Source organism: Bos indicus x Bos taurus, chromosome 3, assembly GCF_003369695.1.
Source record: "Bos indicus x Bos taurus breed Angus x Brahman F1 hybrid chromosome 3, Bos_hybrid_MaternalHap_v2.0, whole genome shotgun sequence".
NCBI classification, from domain to species: Eukaryota; Metazoa; Chordata; class Mammalia; order Artiodactyla; family Bovidae; genus Bos; species Bos indicus x Bos taurus.
This window is the reverse complement of record NC_040078.1, coordinates 21,764,099-21,771,859: the sequence shown is the minus strand read 5'-3', so window position 1 is coordinate 21,771,859 and position 7,761 is coordinate 21,764,099.

Sequence of the window (7,761 nt, the reverse complement as noted above, 5' to 3'; positions counted from 1 at the left end):
GCATTAGAAAGATGAACAGAGGAGATGAGTGGGATCTCAGGGCAGGCTACAATTTATCTATATCTACAAATACCACCCTCTCTGATCTGCTAAGACGGAAACGGGAGAGAGAAAACACCATTAAAGCCGCACATGTAGTGGGACAGAGCACAGGCCTGGAGAAAAGACGTGATTGGAACCGATTCTGAACCTAACTAGCTCTGAGGCTAGCGAAAACTCACTCTCTTATCTCACCTTCTAAAATGGGAATAAACACAACAGTGTTTTATTGTGGCAAATTGCCTTCTTTTTCAGTTATGCAGCGAGTATTTCAGAGACAGCCTGGCCCATGGAGAGATCTGGGTTCTGGTCTCAGTTCTGCCATAACTCACTGAGTGACTCTGGGCAGCACACACAAGATGGAAACTACAGGAAAACAATTTTATCTAAAAAAGAAAACTAAGTTTCCAACAGATCCATCTGAAGATTGGCTGGGCTGTCTTGGAAAAAGGCATAATGATAACTAATACTTATTAAGTAATCATTTGGTACTAGGTATTATTTCCTTAATTTATTCTTCACAACAAGCCTATGAGTTAGATACTATTATACTATTTCCTAGAGGAGAAACAAGAGCTCAAAGAGGTTTTATAAGTAGAAAGCTAGGTTCTGACTCTGGGTCTGAGAAACCAGGCAAATTAAAGTTCCAGGGGGCTTTGTCACTGGAAGTGTCAGGAGAAGCTGGGCAACCACTGGCAGAGAGCAGCAATTAGGAGGTTGGCCTAAACGACTGCTCAGCACTGAGGTTCCAGAATTCTTGATCCTCCAGGATTCAGTTTCCTGGAAAAAGCGAGTTAAATTTGTTGCTAGAGGCCTCTCCCTATTTAAAAATCCTGTGATTCATATGAGAGGGACAGAGGACAACAGAAAAGTCAGATGTACTCTGACGTTCAGGGGTTTATTTGGGAAGACGAGTCATATACACATGCATCCATCTGCCAGTGACCCTGGGCTCTGATGGGTGGGGAGAGAAGGTCAGCAGGATGGACAGAAAGTGTTGGAAGGAGTGATCAGGGGGCTCGGGATGGCAGAGTGTAAGTGGGTGCCAGGAAAAGGAAGCAGAAGAGTGCACATTGGAAAAGCCAGAGGTGTTTTCCTTTGAAAGCTTAGCTGCCACCTGAGCTGCTCTCTCCACGCCCTGACAGCTCCCAGCCCAGCTGTCAGAGGGCGCCTTTCATTCTCTCTACCAGCTGAAGTGCCCTGGCGGTCCGAACTCAACACCTCCACGCTCGTGGTCTCCTGCATGAACCCGGCACGGGAGGCTCAGAGAAAAGCCAGCATCACTTGGGCTGCCTCCCTCACCCAGAAAGCCCTTTGGCTTAAGGGCAGCTATAAATGTGAAGATAGAGGCCCCTGTGTGTGTGTGTGTGTGTGTGTGTGTGTGTGTGTGTATGCATGCATGCATATGTGTGTGCATCTGTAGCAACTTTTAATTTTCCCCAAATCTTTAGACTATTTGAGGAATGGGGAAGGAGAGGCAAGTTAGTGGCAGTGAAGTCCTTGGTTAACTGGGGAGGGGAGAATAATTTCTTTCCACACTTTTAATTCCTTTCCCACTGAAAACTTGAACAGAAATAGGGAGTTGTCATGGTTGTCAGTGGTGGGTGGGTGGGGGAACAGGGGAGCAGGGATGTTGTGGATAGAGGGACACAGGGGCATAAGAGCAGCAAGCAGCCTGAATATTTCCAAGGCTGGAGCTCCAGATGCACTGCCGGAGGGAGGCGAGCTCTTGGGATAAAGCACTGTATAATGGCCCAGTATCTGCTGGAGTGCCGTGGCACCGCCATGCTCAGTGGAAGTTTCCATCGGTGCCACTTCGCTGCGCACAAACAGTACAAGCAGAAGGACATGCCCTTTTGGAAACTAGTCTCTAGATTAAGTGAGGCCACCGAAGATGATGTGGAATTTAGGGAAACAAAAGAGAACAGCTTCAGTTCAACTTGGCAGATGTTTTCTGGCATCTTCTGCCTGCCCCACATTGTCCTAAATGCCTGAGGCACAGGGTCTTGGAGGTAAAGATCCATACAGGCAGATAAGACTGACACAGAAGAAACTATGAGAATGCCTATACCTGCTGGACTTCTGAAAGCTGTCAATGTCAGGATTTGTGACCTGCACACTTATAATTATCCTAAGAGTGAACTGCCAACCTTGGCTTGGACTGAATGCTCTACAGTTCTGGGTAGAGTGATAAAAGCTAGATTTCAGATTTGAAATTTCCAGATTTCAAACTGGAATCATTGGTTCAGTCTGGATTCCCCAGGGAGCAGAGCCCGAGGCAGAGACTGATGTACATTATCAGTACTTTATCAGGGTGTACATTTCCAGGAGCAAGAGTGGGAAGCAAGGAGAGAGAAACAGGGAAGGACTCAAAATAGGAAGACACATCATCAAACTGTGCATTGGTAAGTGCAGTGGGCTGCTCAGTGACCAGGCCTTGAACCATCAGGGGCGAGGTGGCAGGGGCAGAGGAGGGGCTTCTGTCTCCACTATTCAGAGGTGTACCCTGTGTTTGCACTGATGACCCCCCACTTCCAGTTGTCCATGCACCAGTGTAGGTGCTGAGCAGAGCTCTACCACTGGGTCGGTAGGGCACCCTGGAGTGGGGTCAGATGCACCTTGGGTGGCTGATCAGCACCCACTGGCAACTGAAATAAGAGACAGTTAAGGCTGACAAGGGGCTCCCATAGTGGCTCAGTTGGTAAAGAATCTGCCCGCAAATCAGGAGACTGCCTGCAGGAAACCTGGATTTAGTCCATGGCTCAGGAAGATCCCTTGGAGAAGGAAATGGCAACCTACTCCAGTATTCTTGCTTGGGAAATACCACAGACACAGGAGCCTGGTGGGCCACAGTCCATGGGGTCATGAGAGTCAGACGACTTAGCGACTAAACCACCACCACCAAGGCGGATAGGATCTGAACTGATACGTAAAAGGGGTCTAATATACCCATTACCCTCTCCTGGAATTAATTTTGTTGAATAAATAAATAAATGTTCACAGAGAGCTGAAACCTCTTAGTTATCTCGGGCATCCTTCTCCTACCACTATTCCCACTTCATTCCTCACCAGCCACCAAGTCCCATTGGTTGAGGCTCTGTCTGTGGCCCCTCACTTCATCCCCAGATCAAAAGGGGATGGATGGTCAGCCTCGATGTTCTTCCCTCCACAGCCCACTGGCCTTAATTGACTTCAAGAACAGCATTGATCACCCCGCTCCCCAGATGCCCAAAGAAACTCAGAGCTCCTTATCACCTACAAGGTGAAAGGCACACTTTCAAGAATCCTCTTACGCCTTGCCCTCATCTTCCCCCTCAAAGTTCCCTTCTGGGCCCCTCCCAGCTCCTGGAACATTGCATTCTATTTCTTCCCACTAGAAAGTCTTCTCTACATAGTAAAATCTTATTCATCTTGCACACCCAAGTTCAAGGGGCACCTATTTGGTGATTCTTTTCCTGAGCTCTTCCTCTCCCGAGGTCCCCTCCTTTCTCTGAGAACTACACTGCTGCTTTCCTCTCATTTACCATACTGTGCTTCTGCCCTGTGCTTTAGCATCATTCTCCTCTCCCACTAGGTCTGAGCATCTGAGGGCAGGCTTCTCTCCCACTGATAACCTTCTAAATCATCCAAACAGTGTCTGGTGGTCCATGGCCCTGACCTGACGTGGAGCGGGCACTGTCCACACCCACCACACCGAGGGTGCGGGTCATGCCTCCCACGCTCCCTCAGAAGCTCAGCAATTTCCAGAGACACAGCTGGCAGACCATCCACCGTCACGTAGTCGGCAGCCCAGACCCTGGGGTGGGTGCCTCCTGCTTAGTCTTATTCCATTTAAGGGTGGCAGTCAGAGCCCAAACAAAGAAAAATGTTCCCAGGCATGAGAACTGCGGAAATGAAGAGAGGCAGCTCCTGGCAGCTGCCCCAGGGAGACACCAAATTTAGCCCAAAGGTTGAATATAAATATAATTTAAATGTTTTAATTACAAAAATAACATAACGTTAAAATACTTTAGAAAATAAGGAGAATTAAAGCACCCCTACAGATCCACCATACCGGCATGACTGTTTTCATTTCTGTTCTTTTCAGGCCTTTGTTCTTATAAATACCTATTTTTCACGTTACAGCATAAGTACAATTTTGTGTGTTGCCTTTGTACTAAAAATATATATGATAAGCTGGGTTTCTCTGGTGGCTCAGATGGTAAAGATTCCGCCTGCAATGTAGCAGACCTGGGTTCGACTCCTGGGTCAGGAAGATCCCCTGCAGAAGGGCATGGCAACCCATTCCAGTATTCTTGTCTGGAGAATCCCATGGACAGAAGAGCCTCACGGGCTACAGTCCTTAAGGTTGTAAAGAGTTGGACATGACTAAGCGACTAACACTGAGTGAAGCCCACTGTAGACTGAGAGATGAGTGTTTGTATCAGAGTTCTGCCACCTACAAGCTGTGCAGGTTATTGCATCTTTCTGTTTCCTTATCTGTAAAGTGGAGTCAACTGATCTCATAGGATTATTGTAAGGGGAAAATGATCATTCATGAAATCTCAGCACAGAGCCAATGAAAGAGTTAGAGTTCAACAACTGCAAACTTGTTATGTGATTATTACCAAAATATGTGAGGTTCTTTTTTTTTAAATTGACTTGTCCCTAGCCAACGACACCCTACAGTTTTTTACACTGGGTTTCAAATGCGTAATTTTACCTCAAATATTTGCAAGTTTAAATCCCTCCAAGTTATATTTCAGCTTAATTTTTTTCTTTCTCCAATCTTTATTTTTTTCCTAATATGCATATATTTTATTGAAGTATAGAAGACTTACAATATTTCAGGTGTACAGTAAGGTGATTCAGTTATACACATGCACGTATATTATTTTTCAGATTATTTTCCACTATAAGTTATTACAAGATATTGACTCCAGTTTCCTGTGCTATACAGTAAACTTTTGTTGCTTGTTGCATATCTGTTTTTTAAAATTAAAAATCTAGCATTCTATTCATACTAAGTCAAACAAGTGGAGTCAGAATGTCATAAATCTTTTAGTTAGGCAAAATTCATAAGTTTTCTAAAATATATATGTTATACATACTATTTATATGTATGTATACAAAAGCTTTTCTACTGTGCTTGATAAAGGCTTGAGAAAAAATATCAAAAGAAAAAGAAGAGATGAAGAAATTAGAAAACATAAACTAAATGAAATGGGAACATTGAATATGAAATAGAAAAGGTAAAACAAACTACATACAAGTAAAAGAGCCTCATATAATCCAGTTGTTTTTAAACATGGCTACTCATTAGAAACAATGAGAGAAATTCTTTTCTCCAAGGCTCCAGATATGGTTCTAACATTTCAGCTCATTTGAAGAGGAGTCCCAGGAAGGCATAAGACAATTCCACCAGCCCTGAATGTCCCCTGTTGCTGGAACAGCAGCGATTGCCTGAATGGTTGAGCAATGGCCAGGATACAGTGCCCAGGGCAATACCGTCTCCAGAATGCGTTCACGCATGGCTCTCAGCTTGTCTCTGAGGAAACTGTTGTTAGCAAGTAAATGTGCCTACCCTGTCACACAAGGGTCTTGAATTAGGGTAATGGAAAAGTCAGCGGGGTTGAAGGGACAGAGGGTACTTAAGACTTGTGTCCAGGCACAACTTCCCCAGTGCTATGCTGGCCTTACATGCAGGTGAAGGAAGTAGATGCCAACTTGGGGCGATTTCAGACCAGTGCTAAGTTCCGTGCCAAAAATCATCTCCCCGTCCACCACCATGCTTGATGGGGAACCTGGAAGTCTCAATCGGTCATTCCTACGGTTTAAGATTTCAAAGGCATCTATTAAATCATACATATTACTGGCAATGACTTTATCAACACCTTAGTAATTCTGATAATGGGCACCCACCTTGTACTCTGTCCAAGACACTGGCCTGGTGCTCCGCCTAGTCATCCAGCCCCGAGGATGAAGCTCTGCTTTGCCCATGTCAACTCCCTCCTCTGAGTCTGGAGGTCTAGTTCCAAGTCCAGATCCAGTGGAGAGATGTCCCCAGCATGCCTGTCTGCCTGGTGTCTTGCACGACTCCTGTAGCCTGGCTTCCCTGCAGATGTGCTACCCTCCCTCTCACTTCCCCTTCTCTGTGCACTCGATGTTTTGCTGTTTTGATTCCTGTGATGCCAAGGCTCCTCTGGACCACGCCTTGCTGGCTCCTTCCCAGCCCCTCCAAACACAGTCTTGCGCCCACCAGCTTCTGTGGCCTCTAGGGAACAGGCCTAGTTTAGCAGGCCCCAAGTGTGTTACAAGAATTGATATTGGTGGAAATAATAGTTGTAGCATCAAACGGAGCTTTCTAGAATGTTAACAACATATATTTAATTAAGACCTTTTATATGTTCCTTTTGCTTCTTTGAGTAAAAAGACTTCTCTGTCCCTTGAGGCTTGGTTGTGTTTTGCAGCAGTTGGTGCCGAATAGTCTTGCTTTAGGTGCTATCCAGTTGCTGTGTGAATTCTGTGTCTTTCAAAAATGTTGGATCAGATTGCGGTCAGGGACAGCTGGATTCTGGGGTTTCCTGGAAGTAATTTAGTTTCCCCTACCTGGGTTCTTGTCCTACTCATCACTGACTGGCTTCTTCTCAGCTGTCAGATCTCAGCCTCGACATTACCTCCTCAGAAAGGACCTTCTGCCCATCCTATCTGATAGCTATATGGACTATATGAGGATCTTTTACTTGTATCTAGTTTGTTTCACTTTTTCTATTTCATATTCACTCTTCCCATTTCATTTAGTTTATGTTTTCTAATTTCTTAGAAATTAGAAACTTCCCCACCTTTGTTAGCTCCCCACCCCCACCCCCACCCAGTCTGTTTATTTCTAGGCACTTATCACAATTTGTAATTATTTTGTTCACTTGCTTATTTGAGGGAGTCTTCCCCCACTAGGTTGTAAGCTCCAAAAGGAGGGAACCATGTCTATTTTGTAAAACTGTATTCCTAAAGCCCAAAAGAGTGCCAGCTCAAAGTAGATACTCAATGAGTATTTGTTGAATTCAAGTTTTCCTCTTTTCCAATTGAAATGACAGTAAAAAACTATAGACCATACCCATCTCTGATGATCATCACGTGGCCACTGAGGATAAACCATCAATTCTATTCTATTTAAAAAGCTGTCATTTGTAAATTCGTTTGTTCACCATATGGACAGTAAGGGCCAATACATGGATGGGCGGCAGGGGCTTCCAGCATGTACTGGGGACTGGGAAGTGGCAGCTTATCTTTGGCTTCCTTCTCCAGCCTCGCTCCACTCTTCATTTCCACATCGTGAAAGCCAATCTTCAAGACATCTGCCAAGTGCCTAGTGCTCTTTTGTTTTTCCCTCTGCTATCAAAGTTTGCTATCAAGAAGAAACCTGGAAAAACTCATTCATACTACAATTCTTCATAAGAGTGTTACTAGCACTAACCACATCAATACTTCAGCCATATGAATGAAACACTAGTGGTCTTAACTGGCACTGGAGGAAGGAAAGTAAGGAAAGGGGCCTGGAGGGACCTACAACCGAGGTGTGTTCATTATATTATGCTCAGCTTACCTCTTTAGTGGTGAACATTTAGAGGCAGAAAGGAAGTAAAATGAGAATAGAAACGTGAGGCTGAAATCCTACTCCCTATAAAATAAGTCCCTTGGCTTTTGAAGTCTTGGTGTAACATAAACTGTCAAATGTTAACAGCC